This window comes from Phyllopteryx taeniolatus, chromosome 21, assembly GCF_024500385.1.
Source record: "Phyllopteryx taeniolatus isolate TA_2022b chromosome 21, UOR_Ptae_1.2, whole genome shotgun sequence".
Lineage (NCBI taxonomy): Eukaryota > Metazoa > Chordata > Actinopteri > Syngnathiformes > Syngnathidae > Phyllopteryx > Phyllopteryx taeniolatus.
The window spans coordinates 4,932,992-4,956,443 of record NC_084522.1 but is presented as its reverse complement, the minus strand read 5'-3'; the positions used below and the strand labels follow the sequence as shown (position 1 = coordinate 4,956,443).

General features: G+C 40.7%; 1 long non-coding RNA gene across 1 annotated transcript; it reads left to right on the top strand.

Annotated features, from left to right (window-relative positions):
* The first annotated feature begins 3,712 nt into the window (after nt 1–3,712).
* Nucleotides 3,713–22,047, top strand: LOC133471347 (uncharacterized). Its single transcript, XR_009786195.1, has 3 exons — nt 3,713–3,940; nt 18,354–18,663; nt 21,733–22,047. It is a non-coding gene; the product is annotated as an uncharacterized LOC133471347 (long non-coding RNA).
* The last annotated feature ends 1,405 nt before the right edge of the window (nt 22,048–23,452 follow it).

Below are 23,452 nucleotides of genomic sequence, written 5' to 3'. Positions count from 1 at the left end.
TCAAACATTTATTTGGGTACAATTCTTATTTAACTTTCATATGCAACAAATTCTAATTCAATCATTAAGTTCATTTTTCCCCCCTCTATTAGCGTTAAAGTTCAAACTGCGGAACGTTAGTGTCTTACAAAAAATTCCGTGTATTGAGAGCAAAGTATTTTTTGAGGTGGTATTTGATGTAAAACGTTTAAGAACCACTGCACTAGAAGGTCTAACATGCTGCAGTATGTCCAAGTTGACAGAAATTCATCATTGTTCACAAAATTGAGCAGTGGATGTAAAACAGCTGTCATAAAACAACTCAGTCATGACATTTCTCCACATAAGCCAGTTGTATGTGTTCATGGGTGGTCTGTTCTTTACAAGTATCCAAGCCTGTATGAGACCCCTCGACTATAAAATTATGCTATAAATTGTCACTAGTTTCACCTCTGCGATCATTGAAGCCTGCATGGACATGCTCACAGGAGCGAGACAGTGAAGTAAATTAAAGCAGAGAACACTGATGTTGACCTCACATCATGCTACTTTATTTTCGTCTGCTCTCCTGTCATGCTACCTCGACATGCGCTGATGTGAATTTAAGTCACAAGCACCAATCAATACTCCATTCTGCAGTAAACACAAATATGGAGTCGAGCATTCTCCAGTAGGGAGACGTTCAATAATTTACAATTGCGTGTTTTATGGCTTTCTCTGTGGTTCCTGGAATTCCTCTATTGTTTGGTTTTGCATTGCACAATTGGACAGGAACATTTTGCATGAGATGAATACTTGGGCAACACTGCAATGACAAGAGTAATCATATTGAGCAGTATATTTTAGGGCATATACTTGAGGTGTTATGATATATTGCATAGCCGCAGTAATGCGTTTGTTATTGGCATGTGAACAAGTGTGTAATAAGATAAACAATAAAATTTGACTTGAGTTTTAAACGTGTATTTAGTATATGACATGAGATAAAGTACATAAGCACAACAAAATACAATCAAATCTGATTATGTTTGACAGCAACTGATCAAAAACAATTGAATTTTCAATGTTAAGTCGGAATTGATGCCAAATATACTTTCGGAGATCTCCATCACATCTGGATGAAACTCTTAAATCTACCACGGGTTTTGCCCATTATAAAAGGCATGGTACAGCAAGCTTTCTTTGCACTAGTGATATCATGACTCGTGTTAAGTCATGCCATCTCTGATTAGGAAAGTGAAGAAATTAACAGTTCATATGTTTCACATGAGACACAAACAGAAGCCTGATGCTACGCACAGTAAGATTTAAAACAGCTCCTTCAGTTCTGTTCTCCACGTAATAAATGTTTATGCCTGTCGACAAAGACAAACACGCATAAAGCGCAATCACATGGCTGGGCCGCAATGGCTCGTTTCGGGCCTTTTATGTGTATTAATTAATCCCCCGAACGTCGTTGCTGCTGATCCAGGAGCCAAACACAAACACAAAGTGTATGTGAAGCTTCATACGCACAGGGTGGATGGAGTTCATAAAGACGTCACCTGTTTTCTGCTTCCTCGCTAGCCTTGTCATTATGATTGTGCAAGGTTGACGCGTGAAAGACGTCCATTGATCCTTTTCCCAATCACGCTTCGGGCTTGCCTTAACGTAGTCGGCGTACATAAAGACGTGGACACACGGACATACAGTACAAGATGTTGAAAACCGAAGAGCGCAGACCTCCCCCTTAAGGAACACTCAGCTGCGGTGCAGATGTGCTGCTCACCAGTGGACACATTGAATACACAACACACATTAACATATACGCTTGAACACACATTTCATATACAGCACATAGAGAGTAAAGTTTGCATGCCAGTGGGAAAGGTGAAAGAGGGTTGTTGGTGAGCGATAAGCATCATCTCCAAACTGGTAATATAATTCGGATACTGTGATCAAACAGAGGATGAAGGAAATATTCCCTAAAGCAGCCTGCAGGGTGAGACAGACAAAGTGAGTGGATGCTGCAATGAAAGAGTGAAGGAATGTGGATAGTAGCAGGAGTACCCAGTAATGGGACATGCGGTTCAGATTATGACTCCATGATTGTCCGAAAAAAGAGAAGCTGCGTGTTGACCCGAGGACTTGTTCTGATCGGCTGTATTCTGCGAGCGTGGCAAAGTGGCACCAAAGCTATTTGTTAGCATAACAGCATAACTGCCCATGTCATTTTTGAAAGTTTTCGAAAACACGAAAAAAAAAAAACGCAACAAATTCAACAAACAAGAAGGGTTCAGTTGCTTCGATTCAACCTTTGCGGATTACTCTGACCTGGATAAATGAGAATCTATACAGAAAAAAACATTATATTTAGCAAGCACACATTAAGTCTAAAATTACTTAGGCAATTATGCTATTGGGCTAACGATTTCTTGGTAAATGAGGGAGGGACATTTTTTCATTTTCTGGCGGTGAATATTCCGCCATTGTTTCAGCAACGTTCCTGAAGCCCAAGGTAACAGGTCAGCGCAAGGCTACCACAGTGTGCCCGCTATTAGTGTGCGTGTGTGTGTGTGTGTGTGTGTGAGAGAGAGAGAGAGAGACACCTCCTAAGCAACGCCTTCTGTCTCTGATTGGTTGTATTTCCTCAGGGGGAGGACTTAGCGAAGTGAGGCTACATTCATATGTAGCGAGCAATTTTAACACTGCAAAAGTGTTTTTGGCAACCTCTATGTGACTTCAGACATTGGTCTTGGAGTTTTATTGTTAGTTTTTTATTGTTTTGAGTATTGATGTGTATGACTGAAAAGAATGCCAAAACATGGCTTTAAAAATAAAAGTACCTTTACAGTTCATAAAGGTTTTATGATGGCAACAATTTGACAATGGAATACTTCAACATCCAAACAAGTCATCCCAGAATGGATTGTGTTTAGACGACAGAGGCTCCACTATACTCAAAAAAAGGAGGAAAAGGGTTAGGCCTGCCATTTCTCGAAAAATTCCATAATTCTTTTATTTATTTTTACTGTCTAAATACACTGCTGATAAACAGGTAACTGAGTCATCTTGAAGTAATCACACAAAGTAGGAACAATTTGCGACTAATAGGAAGAGTTGACCCTTATGCATACAGACTATTACTGGCCTGCTTCTTGTCCACAAGCAAAACTAAATAAAAAGGAGAAAACCAGAAGCCCGGACAAGGACCACCAGCATAATGCGGACAAAGGCAGAAAGTTACATTAGCAAGTGCCAGAAAAAAAGGATATGCCAGGAAATCTCTCGGAAAGCAAATAAGTAATTATGACAATTGATAGAAAATAGGCATGATTCTTTTAATAAAATAACCTTCACCCTACAGCTTCTTGACGTGCTACCAGAACTGCTTGGCATGGAGCAAAACACGAGTAATTAATTTTAATGTGGGCATACCAGAACATGAAAAAAGGGTGTTTAGAACCACAGGTATAAAGTCTTCAAGCCCCTCTGCATCCCTGAGAGGTGGTGAGCAGCCGTAGACATTTGGCCCGACTTCACGATCCCACATAATCACTCCTGGAAGAGTCCCCGCTGGTCTGTTTCCCATTTGAAACCTCAGTGAATCCCGACCTCATCCTTTTAAAGCACACAAGCACCAGAGACGGTTACGCTCGGTGCCGACGCAGTGGAAATTTTCAGAACCGCAGAAATAAAAGGAAATCATCTTGTTGGATCAAACATAAGGTTTTAGTGCTTCGTGCCACCGGTCCCAGCTGAGGAGCCACTGTTGTGTCTAGACGTTCACATCGACGTCTTAATTTTAATAGTATATCCCATTGTCTGATTCTGTACTTCATTAAGGTCCAGTATTTTATCTCGACATTAACTGTGTATGACATTTGGGACGACTCGCATACGATGGAATTGTTCCTATGCCAATTCATAGTTCCAATGGTATGTCAACTGATTGGGCTGACTCGACTACAGTGGCAACAAGGTTAGTTTTCATACAGATCCGTGTAAATCGACATTCAAAAAGCATTAACTCAGAGTGAACAGTCATTGAGCTGCTCAACTCAGTTGGTTTTATGCTGTCTGTTCTCATTAGTATTTAGCCTACTTTAGGAGGAGAATTGTGCACTTAAATTAGATGAAAGTTTCTTACAAAAGCTTCATTTAATCAGTAATCCACCGTTTCTCTAACCACCATGAGTTAAATTGTTAGAAAAATATACAGTGTTCACCCAACATTTAACCGAGCCCTGCCGCAAACAACGAAAATCTGCGAGTAATTGACGCCCCCGTTAAAACGGTTAAGAATGGGCTTTCGATGACACAAGATGGCAGCAAAGCACTACTTTTCTATTAGACAAGCCGATGGCCTGTCTCAATGAAGCTCCTCCAATCCCTTCAACATAATTCCTTGGCATCAAGTTCCCGCAAATGAGAGATGGTGTCTCTAGACACCCTTGTTCCTTTTACAACTTAAACTGGTTCAGATGTCCAGTGCCATTCTTTCTATACAACAGAAAAAGAAAAACATGTTTGCATGTTTTAACACAGACTCAAGTGTGCTTGTTGCAAAACAAGCCTTGGCCAGAGTTTTCTTTTTCCAGAGGAGCTTCAAAATGGAAACACATTGAACCGTAGTGTACGGATCCAGTTCTCAAAAGTCGTGTACATTCTCCATCTGCAGTGGGTGCTGCTGAATTTGTGAGTTACATAACAAACCTAAAGGGCAACCAGATGCCCCATGGTCATTACAGTCCAGATAATAAAGTGCAACAATATTCGAAATATCTCTACTATAAAGAAAGATTTATTTCTCGCACTCTTCTATCCAGATTACCTCGATTCAGTTATATGAATATCGCTGATAGTTCCAATGGGCTTCCAATGTATACATAATCAAGTCTGAACGGACAGTTTGGCCCTGTGCTGTGGCTCACAGGTCCAAACCGGTCTCATTTTTGCCTTGATATTGTCTGGGGATAGTGGGATTTATTTTATTTTTTTTAAAAAGCAATGATGCGAAATTTGTGTTTTACAACCCAAGGAAGGAGGCAATAACATGCTTGCTCCTCCTAAACTGGAGGATAGAAGTCAAACAGACAGCAACTGTATAGTAACATCTATTTTATTTTGATTGGGAATCTATTTTAATGACGATGATGTTAATCGTAAAATGTAGCTACTTTGGTAGCGCCTCACAGACTTGTCCGTTCACACTGAACATGTGCAATGAGGTTCCTACGCTACATCTCAATTGAGTAAAACACAGAATTACAGATTGGCCTTCAAACAAACTGTCACATAGAATGTTCCCCTTTTGCACGGATGAATGTATAAACACGTCTCAAGCGACTCTGCAAGACGAAATAAATAAAACAATGTAGAGTGTAAAACAATGGATGATTGATGAGTTGGATTTGAATTTATAATTAGCAGCTGGTAAGTATGATTCCTGGGTCTGTCATTGAACTATATACAACTAGAGATTACAATTTGGAGAGAGATGTGAAGCTACTGTGACTTGAATAGTGTCTTATATTGTACAACCCCAATTCCAATGAAGTTGGGATGTTGCGTTAAACATAAATAGAAACAGAGTAAAATGATTTGCAAATCATGATTGACCTATATTTAATTGAATACACAATATAGACAAGATATTTAATGTTCAAACTGATAAACTCTATTGTTTTTAGCAAATACTCATTAACTTCGAATTTTATGGCTGCAACACTTTCCAAAAAAGCTGGGACAGGGTCATGTTTACCACTGTGTTACATCACCTTTTCTTTTAACAACATTCAATACACGTTTGGGAACTGAGGACACTAATTGTTGAAGCTTTGTAGGTGCAATTCTTTCCCATTCTTGCTCGATGTACAGCTTCAGCTGTTCAACAGTCCGGGGTCTCCGTTGTCGTATTTTACGCTTCATAATGCGCCACACATTTTCAATGGGAGACTGGTCTGGACTGCAGGCAGGCCAATGTAGTACCCGCACTCTTTTACTACAAAGCCACGCTGTTGTAACATGTGCAGAAGGTGGTTCGGCATTGTCTTGCTGAAATGAGCACAGGCGTCCATGAAAAAGACGTTGCTTGGATGGCAGCACATGTTTCTCCAAAACCTGTATGTACCTTTCAGCATTAATGGTGCCTTCACAGATGTGTAAGTCACCCATGCCATTGGCACTAACACAGCCCCATACCATCACAGATGCTGGCTTTTGAACTTTGCGTCCATAACAGTCCGGCTGGTTCTTTTCCTCTTTGGCCTGGAGGACACGACGTCCACGATTTCCAAAAACAATTTGAAATGTGGACCCACAGAACACTTTTCCACTTTGCATCAGTCCATCTTAGATGAGCTTGGGCCCAGAGAAGCCGGTTGCGTTTCTGGGTGTTGGTGATAAATGGCTTTTGCTTTGCATAGTAGAGTTTCAAGTTGCACTTACGGATGTAGCGCCAAACTGTATTCATTGACATTGGTTTTCTGAAGTGTTCCTGAGCCCATGTGGTGATATCCTTTACACATTGATGTCGGTTGTTGATGCAGTGCCGCCTGAGGGATCGAAGGTCACGGGCATTCAATGAATGCCGCTGACATGCAGTGATTTCTCCAGATTCTCTGAACCTTGTGATGATATTATGGACTGTAGATGATGAAATCCCTAAATTCTTTGCAATTGTACATTGAGGAACATTGTCCTTAAACTGTTTGACTATTTTCTCACGCATTTGTTCACAAAGAGGTGAACCTCGCCCCATATTTGCTTGTGAACGACTGAGCAATTCAGGGAAGCTCCTTTTATACCCAATCATGGGAACCACCTGTTCCCAATTAGCCTGTTCACCTGTGGGATGTTCCAAACAGGTGTTTGATGAGCATTCATCAACTTTCTCAGTCTTTTTAGCCACCTGTCCCAGCTTTTTTGGAACCTGTTGCAGCCAGAAAATTCTAAGTTCATGATTATTTGCTAAAAAAAATCAAGTTTATCAGTTTGAACATTAAACAAATAAATTCAATTAAATATAGGTTGAACATGATTTGCGAATCATTGTATTCTTTTTTTATTTCTGTTTCACACAATGTCCCAACTTCATTGGAATTGGGATTGTATAATACCTGCTGCCATTGAGGTGACATTCATTTATCTTTTCAATTTGAAGGATGCAGATTGTGAAATACCAACTGTTGCATTTCATACTACTGACAAACTGGCATTACTTGCAACAATTTACATTTTCATTCAGAAATGTATTTATTTGGTAAAAATATCTACATACAACTGTGCGTTATGTATTTTCAAATACCATCCTCAGGGCAAGCATAAACATTGAAACTGCTTCTAGTTGTAATATATAAATTTAACCTGCTTGGCAGAGCTAAGGAGAACAAGGCAGCCCCCACAGTAAAACTTACTGGTCAGGAATCGTTCTTGAAAACATTAGAATTTAACAGTATGAAGCAGAAACGTTCGAGGTGCAAATTTGTATATATATTATTTTATTGGGAACAAATGATCAAAATATATCAGCCACGAGAAGGGAGGTGGAGGTTAACTTGAGGTCTATTTAGTAAATAGAAAACATTCAGTATATAATGGAGACAACATGAGTATGTCTCAGTGGTTCTTTCACTAAAGTTACTTTGCATGATTATTTTTCTATGCTATAACAAGAACTGGAATTATTATGACTGACATCTGACAAAAGACGTGGACAAAGCTCAAATCATGGCATCTTCCTTGTCACCTCTCCACAAGTTAAAATGTTCACTTTGCTGCCTCCCACTGCGTTTGTTTGCACATGCTGCAGAGTTGAAAAGAAGCTTTGAGCTGTCAACTTGGGATCAGATCAATCAGATTGGAAACAGAGCCTGTGAGCTGTCAACCTGGGATCAGCAAGAGGATTTTAACCATTTCCAAGATAAATCAGACACAGAAGGCTGTGACAAAGCATCTGTATTTGACTACTGGGAATGGGAACGGCCTTATTGCAAATAACAGAGAGACTCACTTGAGGCATCAAAAAGTCAGAGGTTAAGTGGGTTAATAAAGTTATAAACATAAAATGTACACGCATTCACATTTTGTGCCTCACGAGATACCATTCTCAGCACCAGCTCAGCATCTCTGTGGAGTTCAGCAAGCAGGGCAAATACTCTTTCTAGGTCCACCACTGAAATCTCCTAGGCTTTGGAGCGCGTCACTGGGCCGACGCTTCAAAAAACTCCCCAAATCCTGGATATCGCCCTGAGAGGGAACATCTGTGGGCCGGCATGGCCCGCAGATGAGAACGCGCTCGGCTGTGTGGCTGAATAAATTGGAGGATGGTTTATGTTTCGTGTCAAAAATGTTTGAATACATTCACTGTACACTATTATATATAAATACTATTGGGAATATCTGTGTGTGCAAGTGTTTTTACAGCCTACAGTATAAAGCCATAATGATCAGTCAGAGGAAATTGCTATGAAGTTGAAGTTGCAATATATTTGTCTCATTGTGTTCAGGTGTGTAGACCTGACTACAGCTGAAATGTTCTCTTTTCTCATATTCATCTTTTGATATCAAAACAAAAATGGAGAAATTGGCCCCACTGTGACACCATATTTAAATATTGCAGGACTAATCAATTTCGCACAAATAATGTTTGGGTATGTTCTGGTCACAATGCATCACCCATTTCCCAAAAAGTGGGAAAAGAAGGCAGCATGTGAAGGAAGCTTTCAACTATGACAGCATCAGTGTGGTACCTACAAAGTTACAAAGGCTGAAACTCCTGACTTGGGCTAGCAAGTATTTTTTTTATGTGCCTTAAAAAGGTGATTATAATTCCATATGGCTGCATATGGGTAGACAATCTTTTAATGTTATTAAGCGAACACAGGACATTTCCAGGGGAGATTTCCAGGGGCCGACAAACGTCTCATAAAGACTGAGTTTTGTTCGATTTAAAACAACTCTTGTTGTTTTAGTCTTAATTCGCAACGCTGAAAAACACAAAATGCTTAATCTATCATGATTGTTGAGACGACGCCCTCTCCCTTCTCATGCAATGGACTATTCCATCTTCTTACTGCGCATGTGAAGACTTGATTCAGGAAGAGGGTAGCAAAACGAATAATATTAAGCAACGCTATCACAGTGGGGAGGAGATGAGAAGGTGAGAGGAAAACAAACAGTTCTTATCATAGGTTTCAATCATTCTGACAGTGACGCCAAGCGGGCAAACGACAATAGCAAGAGCCAGACGCTCTTCGCTGCAATTTTTCAAGAACTGCTACAGCACATAGTATCACTTTTGTGTGCCCTCTTGTTCCTGGAAAGTAACTTTTTGTAAAACATCTTTCTAAATTTTCAAAATAAGTGGCAAGCGTACATCTAGATGACATACAAAATCCCTATCAACACACAAATGCGTATGAACAATACAAAGACGCTGGTCCGAGAGCCAAGAGCAACTCTGGCTGTTGCTTTAAGCAGAACCAGTCTATCTGCTCTGATCAAGAACTGGTGAGCTGAGGGGTTCAATCCAGAACTCCGATCCAAACAGAGGAGCAGGTGTATATTTAAACTGGTCGCTTCCAACTAGGAAAGCGAGACTTTGTTGCCACCTCAGCAAAAAGCTCGATTATGCGGATTTACCATTAATTTCTCAGTTCAAGTTACAGTGGAAATATTTGCACAAAAGGACACTATCAACATGAATTACCACTGACATGTGTGCGTGACGGCACGGTGGGCGACTGCCTCACAGTTCTGAGGACTGGGGTTCAAATCCCGGTCCCGCCTGTGTGGAGTTTGCATGTTCTCCCCATGCCTGGGTGGGTTTTCTCCGGGCACTCTGGTTTCCTCCCACATCCCCAAAACATGCATGGTAGGTTGATCGAAGACTCAAAATTGCCCGTAGGTAAGAATGTGAGTGTGAATGATTGTTTGTTTCTATGCGCCCTGCGATTGGCTGGCGACCGGTTCAGGGTGTACCCGGCCTCCCGCCCGAAGATAGCTGGGATAGGCTCCAGCAGCCCGCGACCCTCGTGAGGGTAAGTGGTAAAGAAAATGGATGGATGGATGGATGTTTGCGTGAAGTAAGAAAAAAAGAATTTTCAACTCGGTGAAACCGAAGAAAAACATGAATGAATGGAAGAAGGCAAAACCAAGAGAGACACAGTTCGGATGAAAGTCGAGTACAGATTGTTCGCAGGGGCGGAGGATATGATGTACCTTTCTCAGCGGGAAATGTGTTAAAGGCCGGGTATACTCATGTATGTGATTTTTTTTCCAAGGCCAAGCCGATTCACTGCGGCGCACCTCTTACTCAGACACATGGAGCTCTCCGCACATGAGGGAGGCAGAGCCAGGGTTTTTCTTTTCATGTGGAAAAAAAAAGGAGGGAAGAATGGGCTGAAGTAACCCTAGCTGCCGAATTGGCCATGGAGAACCTAAAACCTGCTACTCTCACTTTCATGAACACGTGGGACGAAATGGCACACTTGATGGTGACTGAAGCACGGTCTCGACACCCTTTCCCTTCGGATCACAGTTCACATGTATGATTTAAAAAAAACTGGATCTTGGTCAGCAACTTAATCGTGCAAATCTGCACTTCGATGCTTTCCATGATGAGAGGATTAGCTTGGCCAGTGAATGAACGTCCAGACAGAGCAGCAAACGTGACCCGAAACTTTGCAAGGCATCTAGCACTGGCTTTTAGACAGTGAGAAAAGACACTGGACAGGCTTTTATTTTGTTAAACCTTTAACCCCAAACTCTAATATACTTAACTATGTTTCTCTTTGGCGCTGGAAGTCTGGCTACTTCTGTGTATTGTCAGGTAATTAGCACCACATGCAAACAACTGCACTAAATGTTAGCACAGAGACATTTCCGTCCTGGTGTTTTCAGTTTTGGCGAGGAATAACAACAAAAATGGTTTCTAGAAACTTTATGTTAATTAGCTGCAACAGGGAAGGGAGGTTTACATTCAACAAATTCCAACTTTTTAGAATTTATTGACCGAAATACTGAAGGTCACCTTCTGCTACCATATAGTAGGAAACTTCCGGGATCCTCTGCAGCTCTGTTGTCACAGCCATCTTGATATTGTCGATATCCTCAAAACTTGCCCCCTTTATGACCCCCTTGAACTTGGAAAAGAGGAGGGGGAAACAAACACGGAGCCAAGACGCCTAGGTAGGGAGGTTGCTCCAGGAGGCGATGATCTCTTCGGCCAGGAACTGTCAGATGCTCAGGTGTTGTGAGCAGGTGCATTGTCATGGTGAGGCAGTCACAAGTTGTCCTAGCACAACCTAGGGCATGCAAGCAACCATTTACACTCACATGCTCACTTTACAGTCACTGAGGAAAAATAAAACCCATGCTAGCTGCACAAAAGTCAGCCGTGAGTATTACGACAATACCAGTGAGCTTGGTTATCTGTTTTATACAAAACAGGATGCATTCTCTTCCTGGTTTATCCCGATTCTTGTCTTCTACTGGATTCTTGTACTACTACGTCAAAAAGGCAGAACCTCGCCAGATGGATTTACGTGCATCTAAAAATTACAGCTCCAGTTTGACTACTGCAATAATTACAATTTCTCTAATGTCAAATGAAAGATATCATAAAGCTCCAGGGATGTGTAGAGTTTCTTTTAAGTCAGGCAAGATTTTTATTTTATTTTTTTCTGGTTAAACAGGTCAAAGTCAGATACGACTGAACACCTGACTGACTGTGTGGCCTTGGATCTGCATATTAAGTTCCATCTGCTTTGAGAAAACATATCTCATTTGGATCAGTCTGGATTTCCAAAACATCCTCTTCCTTTTCCTGATTGTCTGCACTGATGAAATCAGCCCATTAACGACTGGGAAAAGAAATTGAAATGAAAATGGGGCCTCTGTGCATGGGGACCAACAAAAGAAGCATGTGGCACTTTCAACCATTCTGCCTGCCACATGGAATAAATTCCGTCTCCATGTGCTGTAATAATTAGCATTACGAAATACAACCGTAGTTGTTGTTGGGTTTTGCTTTTCAGATTTATGATGAGACCGTCCCATAACTCAGAGACAAACTGTGCTGTTTAAATAACTAGTTCTGGCTAACTGGATAGGCCTTAAAGGTGAGGATAAACAGAGAATGGCAGGAAAATTAGAGCCACTTCAGTTGCTTGTTATAAAACTATTAATATGAAGTCAATTAATCATGTTACTGGCTCTGTTGGTAGACAGTAAATCGAAACTCTAAATCCCACATTTCAACAGATGTTTGTTGAGATTACATTGCTAAATAAGATTGTCCCTTCAGTTCAATCACACAATCAGGCCGAGACGTCAAACATGCTCGTTTTAATGGGCTTTGGCATTCGAGAAGTACAACACAAAGGTCTCGGGTTACCGCAGCTGCACTCCGCACGGTGCGCAATTTGGGAAGCCGATTTGGAGGGATGGCTCCAAGATAGAAACGGGATCCAGTGGACTTGATGCGACCTGGACCACCTCCGCCAGCGAACACTGACAGTGATGGAGAAGAAAAACAAAGAGCTGGAGGGAGGTAGAGGAATCGCTGAGGAAATGAATATCTTACAGTAACACATGGTGTGAAAGAAAGAAATGTCTCTCTCTCAATGACCTTGTGTTTTTCATTCCTCTCTCCACCCTCCCCGCCCGCTCTCTCCTTCCTCCTCCACCCCTCACTCGCGCTCCTTGCCGATTGAAATATGCAAGCATAATAGAATAGCAAATAAGATCGATGGGTTTATGAAAAAGGGTGGGCCTGTTATGCGGTGGCAAATCTGTATTGAAGAGCATTGTGTGTCAACAATCGCTTGAAGGTAATTTTTGAATATTAGGGAAAATTATGCAATTGAAAACATGAGCACAAGACGATGATGGGAGCATGGTGTTGAAAAGATGATTACCCAGTGTCTTGCCATAAACGGCTAAAGAATGACTTACAGATGACTTTCTGGCTGTGGTTTCCCTTTCATATAAATAGAGGCACCTCTATTAGACAATGATTTTAAATTCTGTGTATTGTAATATCTCCTTTCATTTCCGAACTGCCGGCTCCTAGCTATCTCAAGGCCTACCACAGTATAATGTTCTTCTCCAGTTTCACCTCAAACCTGCTTTGGTTTATGTGGGAAAAGGGATGGCCGTTTGTTTGTAGGACAACTCTGTTTGCTTACACTCATCAAATGATCTTGGCCATTGACTTCATAAATACTTAAGTTGTTTTTCTGTGAAAGATAAGTGTGTCAACAGAACCAGAACCAGACTGGAATTTGTCACCACAATGTGATACTCCACCATCAACTTTGGATGAAGCTTATTTTTCCTTTCAGCACACTTTTGTAATGGGGAGTAATAAGGTCCTTATGAGGATACCACGGTCTGAAGTTGCTGACCCTGTAACATTTTTGTGGTAGGTTCATGTTCATTGACAGCAGTATGTTCTGCTCGTGTAAGGTTAGGGCGTTAAACCTTTTTGGGTTCGGATCGGAGGAGTAGAATTCTATTGCTATCTGACCCAAGATGAGGTCAGATCGACCGGTATACCCTCCTTACAATGGTTTGTGTAGCTAGTAGGGGCAATGGTTACATACTCGTAATTCAAGAATTTGTGTTATGATAAGGAGTGAGGACTCTAGGGTTAGGATTCAGGGTTTATTATTGTTTTATATACAGTATACTTTATACCCAACCCAAGATGAGGTCAGATAAGTGGGTACATCGTTCTTGACCGCTGTATGTTCTGATAATTAACTGATAATGTCCCTCATCAGCACTCTGCAAGAACAAACTTTCAACCAATCAATCTTTAAACTTTCATTCATGTTCGAAGCTTGGAATCATCTTTTTGTTAAGACTAGGTCTTTAATTTTGTTTTGGTGTCTTCAGTATACCCCCCCTTTCCCCCCCCCAAAAAAACACACCACATCATTTCCGTTCACCAAACCAGAACTGCCAAAGTACCAGTCGCAGCAGTTGTGAAGAATAAGAAAATAACCCAGACTGACCTGCCCCAACTTGGCCTGAGATGACGATTCACATTTCCTACATCGCGTTGACAGGTCAAACAAGCACATTCCACTTCCTACAGTGACCTCATCCATCGGCAGCCACCAGGAAACGATCCTCCTCCCAACTCCATCGCTCGGTGACCTGGAACGGAAACAGACAGCAAAACTGTGGACATCCAGTTGTCTGTTTCACAAGTACATGCTAGGATTTTGTATGAAAATGAATTCATTGTCATTTACACAAAGCACAAATTTTCCAATTTCACCTAAGTGGTCAGAAAATCATTTATTTACCACAAATAATGTCTTTGTTCATCGATCTATGCCAGCGCTACTGTCGACAATACACTTTCGGCCATTTATTGAACAGGACAAACAGTACAACACACAAATATAAAATGAAAACGCTCGCAAGGAGCATGGAGAAGACGCCCACACTGAACTAACCACAGTAAATGGCCAACTGGAGCTGGACTAAGAGCTTCTGAAGTCACTCACTAGGCCACGCCCTTTAAAGGTACACATCAACACACGAATACTACAGTGTGTATTTGTAGCGATTAGCTTCATTACACTTAATCAGTTAATTTCTTTACATGTTCATTCATTGTTGCATTGGTTTTTTTTATATTTTTGAACATTTATTTGACCCACAGTGTTCCCTCACTATATCGCGGTTCACCTATTACTGATTCAGTGCGTTGCAGATTTTTTTTTTTTTCATATTCACATCACAAGTAAATCACCATATCGATTTTCAGTGTATACTTTAATTTTTTTGTGGTAAAATAAAACACTTCCTAGCCTAAACCATTAAAACTATAAAAAAAAAATAACAATAATAATAAATAATAATAATTATGAATGATTCAAACACATGACAAGGAGTAAAATGTACACTGTGTGCAGTGTTACTGTATGTTTAAGAGTTTAAAAGGTGTTTAAGAGTATAAAACGTGTTTATGAGAGTACAGCAGAGGTTAATAGGAGTGAGGGGAAGATTAATAAGAGTCTGGGGAGGTTCATGCAGCTTGGTAACAGAACGAACACAGCCGTACGTCAAGGTTCAAGGTACCACGGTACAGTGATGTCATTTTATACTGTATTTTGGCGTGACATATTCTGTTTATGGAAATACAATGAGATTTTAAGTCATTTTGAACGTGCCACAGGCCTTCCACAAGTAGCAATGGTTGTTTATATAATGTGTGTAATTTTTATTCTAACTGTCATACAGTTTGCAAAACCCTTTATGGGGTTATGGAAATATTAGAGGTTATTTTCCAGGAGTGTCTCTTAACGTACCATTTTTAAAATGAGGTTACAAATCTATCAAGACATGTTAATGAAAGAGTCGCTGTTCACGAAACCATCGGCGTTGCTTGTCACGCTTTCCTTACCAGTTCAAATATTACCATCCATTTACCACTGACTACAGTCATTCTCTCATTCTACCGTTCTGGTATTTTCTTCATAACTATAAATACTGGTGGTCACGCTCAGTCTTTTGCTCTCTACCCTCTTTTATTGCGATGATACTGTTTAACAGCTGAAAATGATCCCAGGCTCACAATGGGACTTTTGCCTATTCAAGCATCCTACGGACAGCTTTTTGCTTTCAATTTGCTCCCACTGTGCTTATTGTTCGTGATGGCAATTGCATTCAATGTGTTTCTAATTACTGGAAGTGTCATGCTTGTTTAAAACTTCCACAATTTATCACACTAATTACACACACTTGGTCAAGTCAAGTAACTGGGGTGGTCTCGCTGAGTAGTTGGGAGCTTAAAATAACGGCTTCAAAAATCCTTTTTATGCTTTATGGTAAGGAGAACTGTATCGCTGTTATTGCCATGGAGACCACGGCCGGAACCTATTGTATTAGCCCTTGAGGCAACTTTTAATGTTACTGTTCAGAGTTTTAGGCAATCTACGTACAGTAACGTGATCGGAAAAATGTTCATTATAACGGCTAATTCTATAACAGCATGCAGTTTTGAATGCATGTTAATTGACTTGTTTGCCCCTTCAAAGGCAGGCTTCACGCTGCAAGCGCCTAAGTCCGATTCACGCACTATATAAAGTGGGTTTTTCGAGGGATCTCTTCATATCAGATTTTGGAAGGGGGCTGATTCCGATCTGAGAATATCTCAATTGTGTCGCTTGAACAATGTAGAGCTACCTTCCTTGTGACTTGCGCCAATGCAGTACACTGTATGGAAGTGACTAGAATACAGTCGCTTGAGTATGAAGGAAGGTGTGAGAAGGAGCCTTGTGTCACAAGGGGCACAGTGTTAGGCTTGAGGCATGTGCGAGGGGTCAAGGGTCACAAACGTGTAAAGGAGGGGAGCACCTTTTAGCCGAGCTGAGACCTGTGATTGACGACAGCTCCGTATAATTACACTTTTAAGTTATACGTCCCATTTTTTTTCTGCGTGGCCCTCCGGTTACTATTCTCTGTTTTTCTGTCATGCATCAAAGTCACTTATCCTCATCTGACATGTTTTCCCAGAGCTGCTATGACTCCTAATGTGGTTAGTGCTGGAAAAACCAAACAAAGCATGACGCAGCACTCCATCACCTTACCTGATGATGTCATGATAAGATAAATACTCTTGTTAGCACTGCGCTCCCACCTTCCACGCGTTACAAGTCAATCTACAAGCAGGTGTGTCGTCGCAAATCAGTGACATTTTAGGAAAGTGGAGCAATGGCATGGCGTGTTTTTTAAGTCCCACTCGTTCATATTGTAAACTTGAACCAGACCGTGCAGCGCCGGAGGTGGGTGTGAATGAGAGGGTTGTGTCCACGAACAGTCCGCCCTTTGAGCTCCCACTACCAGGTCCACCCTAGTGGATCGTGGGCGTTCATGGGGGAGGTGTCGCCATCGGGATGCTAAGTGCCTCTGACCAAGACCACTCAAGACCACGGCCTAATTCTTGCATTTCATTAGAACAACCATTACCACATGTTCCACCCAAACTGCTTTAATCAAATCTCACTTATACCTAGAAAGGATCTTTGTTCAACATTTTAAAAGGTCACGCAAGTACAAAAGTGGCCAAACATGAGACATTTTGTTGGTGATTCCCAACCACTGAGCAACAGCACATTAGTGTGCCGTGAGAGATCATCAGATGTGCCACTGGATTTGGTCCGATTTCACTTAATTGGTCTGAACATTTGTACAGTGATGCCTTGTTTTATGAGCATGACAAATACAGTAAATGCTCCTCCACTAAATGGCAGAGTTACATAATTAACCTGTGTACCCACCCATTGCCATTCCCAAAACAGAATAAGTCATGACACGCTCACAAAGTAGAGTTGTGAGTAAGTTAAGACAAGATCATCGTTATTTCAATAGACATACTTTTTGTGATGTTTTTGTTTGGTGGTGTGCCATGAGATTTTTCGGATTTAATATCACCACTTTAACTGACAAAACACCCACACGGAATACAAGGATTAGTGCGGAATACATTAGTTCAGTAGCTGCCATAAAGTCGAGAAAAATATTCACCTCATGGAGGTACGTGATCTCCGCACTTTTCAGAATGTATCCCCTGGGTGCTTCAAAAGCAGCATTTACGACCAGTCAGTATTTTTGGCGCTGACGTCGGACTTCAGCGGATGATTCATGTGAGGGGCATTTAAATGTCGACTGTACACATGCCATTTCATGGCAATTCGTGTTATAGTTGTAGAGATATTTCAATGTACTGACATTCACATACACGTCCATACAGTACATATAGACATGCTTGTAAGGAGAACAAAACCCCGGATAGAGTGCGCTATTTTAGCTGTAAAATAAATGATTATTTGTAACACAGTAGCAGTAGTACTAATTGTAAACAAAGTATTGAGGCTTTTGCGATTTTGGGATGGACACCGTGTACATACCGTCATGAAGCCATTCCTTCATAGTTCAAGTCTTTGTCTCGTTCATTAAGCGGCAGCTGTAGTGTGAGGGTCTGGATCATACCCAGCTAAAAATCCTAACGAATGTGTTGAGTCTTAAGAAAATTACATTTAAAAAAAAAAAAAAAGGTTTGCTTCGTGCTTTGGGTATACAATTATGCTGTCAGTGGTTATTAAAATAATTAGATTGTCTTCCTGGTTACTGTGATTAATAAAACACATTCCGCACATGATGGAAGGTGGAAAGACTACAAGAGAAGACACTCAAAGAAAAAGGACTATTAGCGACAATCAGCGTGCTGTATAATGAAAATAACAGATGATGGTGCTGACATGACGCATCCTTTAGCCTGGTCCAGTAAAGACACAAAGGATTCTGGCTCATTCTTGTGTATGTTCCTGTAAAATAGAGATCCAAATGTTGCTTCCTTTTTCCCCTTATAGGAACCATATGACTGTCCTTAAACTATTTGACTGATGGATGTGGATGTTGACAGTCGGCCTGCGCTGTGGGAGTCCTGACAAAATGCTACACACCCTTTGACAGCCTCATCCCTTATCCTCTCCCCGTGGTTCTTCTGGGGAGAGGACCAGCGGGTGTTTGGTCTGGGTCACATTGGCACTAGATGTAAGCACCACCGAGGCAACACGGGAAGCTAATTGGAAAAAGGTTTGTGCTTTATGAGGACCGCGGAGAGGGCTTTCACCACTTCCATGCTGAGTGAGCGGCCGAACTGCACAGGGAGGCCCACAGGTGAAGCTTGTGTACAGAATGCACGGTCACGTGGCCGAGACTTATAAACTCGGGCATGTGTAAACCTCATCCAAGAGACTTAAAATGAAATGTAATGTTCACAGTCATGGGAATATATTCCTTTTACATGTGTACAATTGTTCAATTGATTTGAACTCAAATGGTTTGCTGGATGAGAAAGGCAGACTTTGACCTAACATTTCAAAGGAAATGTGGTCTAAAAGTTGGGTTTTAAAAAATGAAAATAAGGAGAAACAGTCCTAACAGACCTAAACCAAAATGTTCTTCTTCCCTCCAGGTTCATATCTTTGAGGGTTTTTTTTTTTTTTTTCATTTTCTTTGGCTTTTCCTATATGTGCAAACCCTCTCACAAGGGTAGCAGATGATATTAAAATGAATGATGATATTAAAAATTTCAATTGGTAATGACAGTGAAAAATCAAAGCTGCAAGGCAACGTCAGACAATAAGTTAATGGAAAATGATTAATGTCTAATGGATCAAGCCGGGTTGAATGCAAAGTTATTAAACCAAGCCATCAAAGGAATAATGGGTGGATCGGACACGATAAATACAAACATAAAAATCTTGGAATAATGACAGGGAATGTACATTTTTTTTGTAACATCACAACACCGAATCGGGATTCAGCTGTCAACTCATAACAATGATCCAAAAACAACATTTAGAATAGAATAAGACCTTGTGGGTTGCTGTCAAGTGGATTGTTAAAAAAAAAATTAAAAAAAAATGATGTTAGTTCTTCTGTGCTGTTCAAACGCCGTTGAACGAAAACATATGGCCGAAACAGTCACACATGATAAACACAAAGGCTGAAAGCAATGTTTTCATAAACTAAGGCTATTGTGTCAATTAAGTTGAATTAATGTTGCTCTAGTCTTGTTTGTAGAAGTATAACAAAGGTTGGATGGAAGAATGACACACACTCGCCGACACATTTGAGAATCTGCCTTAAATCTTGCTTCACTTTTCAGATTTGAGGCCGTCTCATTTTCCAACGTGACAGCATCGAGTGTTTTTTATATGGAAAATCATACGAACAGACCTGAAATGTCTGGCCCGTCTAATAAGACATCCAGACCCCTTGCAATCACTCAGGCCAGTGTGGGGAGAGTGTATTGGGGACATAAAAAGATGGTGTTGAAATTGATGGGTTGGCAGTTTGACCAGGGTGTGTGTATGTGTTTGTGTGTGTTTTGTCACTCAAAATAGTGGCACATATTCAGTTCATGCTTGCCGCTTTTGAACGGTGATATCCTGTCTACTGCAGCTGCACGGTGTTTAAGCGCTATGCTGTGGGAGAGAGGGCTGCTTTGATTTTAGTCAAAGCAGAACATTCGCATTCCTGTTTTTCAATTGGAATTAATGGAGTCGATATAAATATTTGCTTGCGTCTGTGCATTTGGAGGAACAGGCCCCGGAATAATGAGGACAGGTGCAGTCTGCCCTCAAGGACGGCCGGTGTAAACTTATACATTCGATTTTTTTTTGTCTCTCTCTCTCTCTCTCTCTCTTCCTCGCCCTCTCTCTCCTACTCACTCCATCCTCAAGTCAAGTGTTTCCAACCTGGAAAGTTTTGTGGCTCTTACATAAAATTCCAGCTTGAATGGCTGGAGTTTCAGGAACAAAAAAAAAAAAAAGAGGAAAAAAAAAACAAAAACTAAGAATTAAGAAAACAAAAAAATTTTGTGACAATTTGAGACACAAATATGGAGAGGATCAGGACCTGTATCATAAGGAAAATCACAAAAACTCTTCATCCAGTAGAGATGGAGAAGAACAAAGGAGCAGGAGGAAATTGGAAGCGGAGCGAAAACAGCTTAGCAGTTCCCATCCCAAAAGCTTAAGAAAGAAGGACGGTGGAGAAACGGAAAACAAGGCATTACATTGCCCAGCAGGGATGAACTATGACTACAATTGACTTAAAGTACATGTCATGACACTGATATCCCCAAAATCTTACACATCTGCAGTCTTTCTTTTAAACTTGATGAATTTGTTGTCAGTAGTCTTCTGTTTAATTTCAGCATCCCTGCAAACAGCTGCAGAGATCCTAGTAGAACTACAGATATACAGTAAATGCTACACAAAATTGTAAGTTTTACTCATATGATTTAGTTATTTAATAACTATGAGTCTGGATAAAGTTGAAATGGGTTGCAGATGCTAAGTTGATTGTATTTGGTTTTATATGGTGACCAAGAACTGCCTCAGATCAAATTTTGAGTCCCCCCAGAGGGGAGAGAAGAAGAAGAGAAATTAAAAAAATAAAAATAAAAAGCATACGGGATCAGATGTAATGCAAAGTCAATATGGGGTTTGCTCCGAAAGAAAGCAAAACGTCCCAGAGGATTTGGAGAATAGTTACGAACTGTTGGGTCGAGAGGTGACAAGGAACGTGAACCCGTATGAAATTTGATTGCTGCTGACTCCAGCGTGATGAGTCAGACGCAAATCGAAATCGTAGCGTTCTGGTTCAACATAGAGCGATCATTTTCTCAGAGTGGGAAGACTAGCTGAGATTTGGCACTGATGGTCGGAACCAGGAAGAGAGCGTGAAGATTGGCTGAGAAAGGCGACTTGTAGAAAGGTTAATGGAATTTATTCATGTGCTGTTAATATTGTACTGACTCAAGTAATTTTAGTCAGATATAAATAAAAATGGATAGGATTCTTGCTTTAAAACAGTGATCCCGACACTGGGAAGAATAGATGAAAACTGTGACTGCTCTTGTCCCAATTGTTTATCCTCAAGCATTTCAAATTAGTATATACAATTTAAAATCTATAAGGTTCTCAGTCTAACTTCTCAAAAGAAGAATCCTGAGTGTAAGACTGGTAGAGAGGTGAAAAGTATTAACCCACGAACCCTGGCTGTCTCAAAAATCTCAGATCATTCCAAATCAACATGGTGCTTGCTCGAAACCAGAAGACTAACAACCAAGGCACAAATCAAACAATTACTTCCGATAGAACTGTACCCTAAAACTCCCAAATTATCGCTAAAGTGTAGAATGGACGAAGGATGACATCTCTTGCCTCTTTTCAGGTCTGTCAACAACATTGTCATCAAGAAAAACGGCATCATACGTCTGCTTCTGCGGCCAATAACATTATTCACCGTCTGTTCTTTTAACCAAGAACACTTGTTCGCTGACTCACTGCATTCTCCTCCTCGCTCACACTTAAACAGTGCTGTCAATCCTGCTGTCATCTCCTCGCGTTCTGCTGACCAGACAGTGCAAAAGAATCGGCAAATCGGGGGTGACTCGAAGTTCAACACACCTGGAAGGCGCCTGGGATACGTTCTGTCTCCAAGTCTATGAAATATTAATTGCACAAATAAACAGAAAGTTCTAACGTGGGATTGTGTGGAATAGGCAAATGACCAGTAAATGACTTGCACTTCGTTACAAAGACAAAAATCATAAAGAGCCCAGACTCTCGTGTGTAGGACAAATAATGGGCAGATAATTACATCTGAAACACTTTTTAATAGCATGAAACTAAAGATGACAACTTCATTTTGATGGTACACTGGTTTCTGGTTTAAAAACTAGCATTTGTATCATTGCCATCACAACCCTGGATCACATTTTAAATATTGGTTGACCAGAACTTGCAAAAGCACTCACACTCTGTACTTGAGTAGATGTTGGGGTTACTTCATGCAGTGAACACCTCAAAGATAGAAATATAACACTTTTCTCAGTTTTGATTGACAATAATGTCCAAAGTTTTGCTCAGGTCAACAGCAGACTTTACTGTCACAGTGTGCTTTTCACCATTTGTTTCCCATCAAGGCCACATGGAAAAATCCAGCTGGCTTAAAATCCGATCGGAGCACATTGTCTCAGCCTCATGACATTCGCTACTTGTTTTTCGGGTCTATCGATCAGTTTTATGGAAAATAAGGAAAGGGTTATAAAAGATAAACAAACACAAGAGGACAATTTAATAACACTAAATGTGCCTGGATTTGACATTGATAAAAACAAAATTAAACGTCTGAATGAGAGAAAATGTCTGCGTCCGGGGCTCGCGGGTGGTTAGAAATGAAAAAGGAGGGGCCCGAGGGATCAAACAATAGATATAAATAGCTTTTTTTGATGCAATGCTTTGTGGCTACAGGGAGACTAAGGTGTCTGTCAAAATAAATAAAGGGGGTAGACTTTGGAGAATTTCTCCAGTCCAAAAAAAAATCTATGTAGAAGCAGTGGATATAAAAAGTCTGCATCTCCTGTTCGATTGCCAGGTTTTTGTGAGTAAAAAAAAAAAAAATTGAGAAATCATTTCAAAGCAACTGAGATAATCTGGTTGCACACCCTCTAATAACTGGCATGTGGCTGCGTTCGAAATAAACTAATCACATTTAAACTCATTTTAAATAGGAGTCGGCACATTTAATGTGCCTCTGATTCACCCCAAATAAAGTTCAGATGTTCTAGTTTTGAAATGGTTTATTTTTGAACGGCATTTGAACAGGGGTGTGCAGACTTTTTACAGCCACTGTATCGCAGAGCTGGAAATGCATGTCTTTATATCTACAGCACATTTGAGCAGACTTTTTGTTTGTTTCTGCATACTGTATGCCACCTATCCATATATCCTATGTATACGTTTGGCCAATCCGTCCGTGCAAGCATATGGCAGAATGACAAAAGGTTTTCACAAGTAAACAAACTCAGCTGTCCATCCCCCAGGTATACTCCTCTAATTCTGCTAGGTCTAATTCTGCACACACACACACACACACAACTATTTCCTGT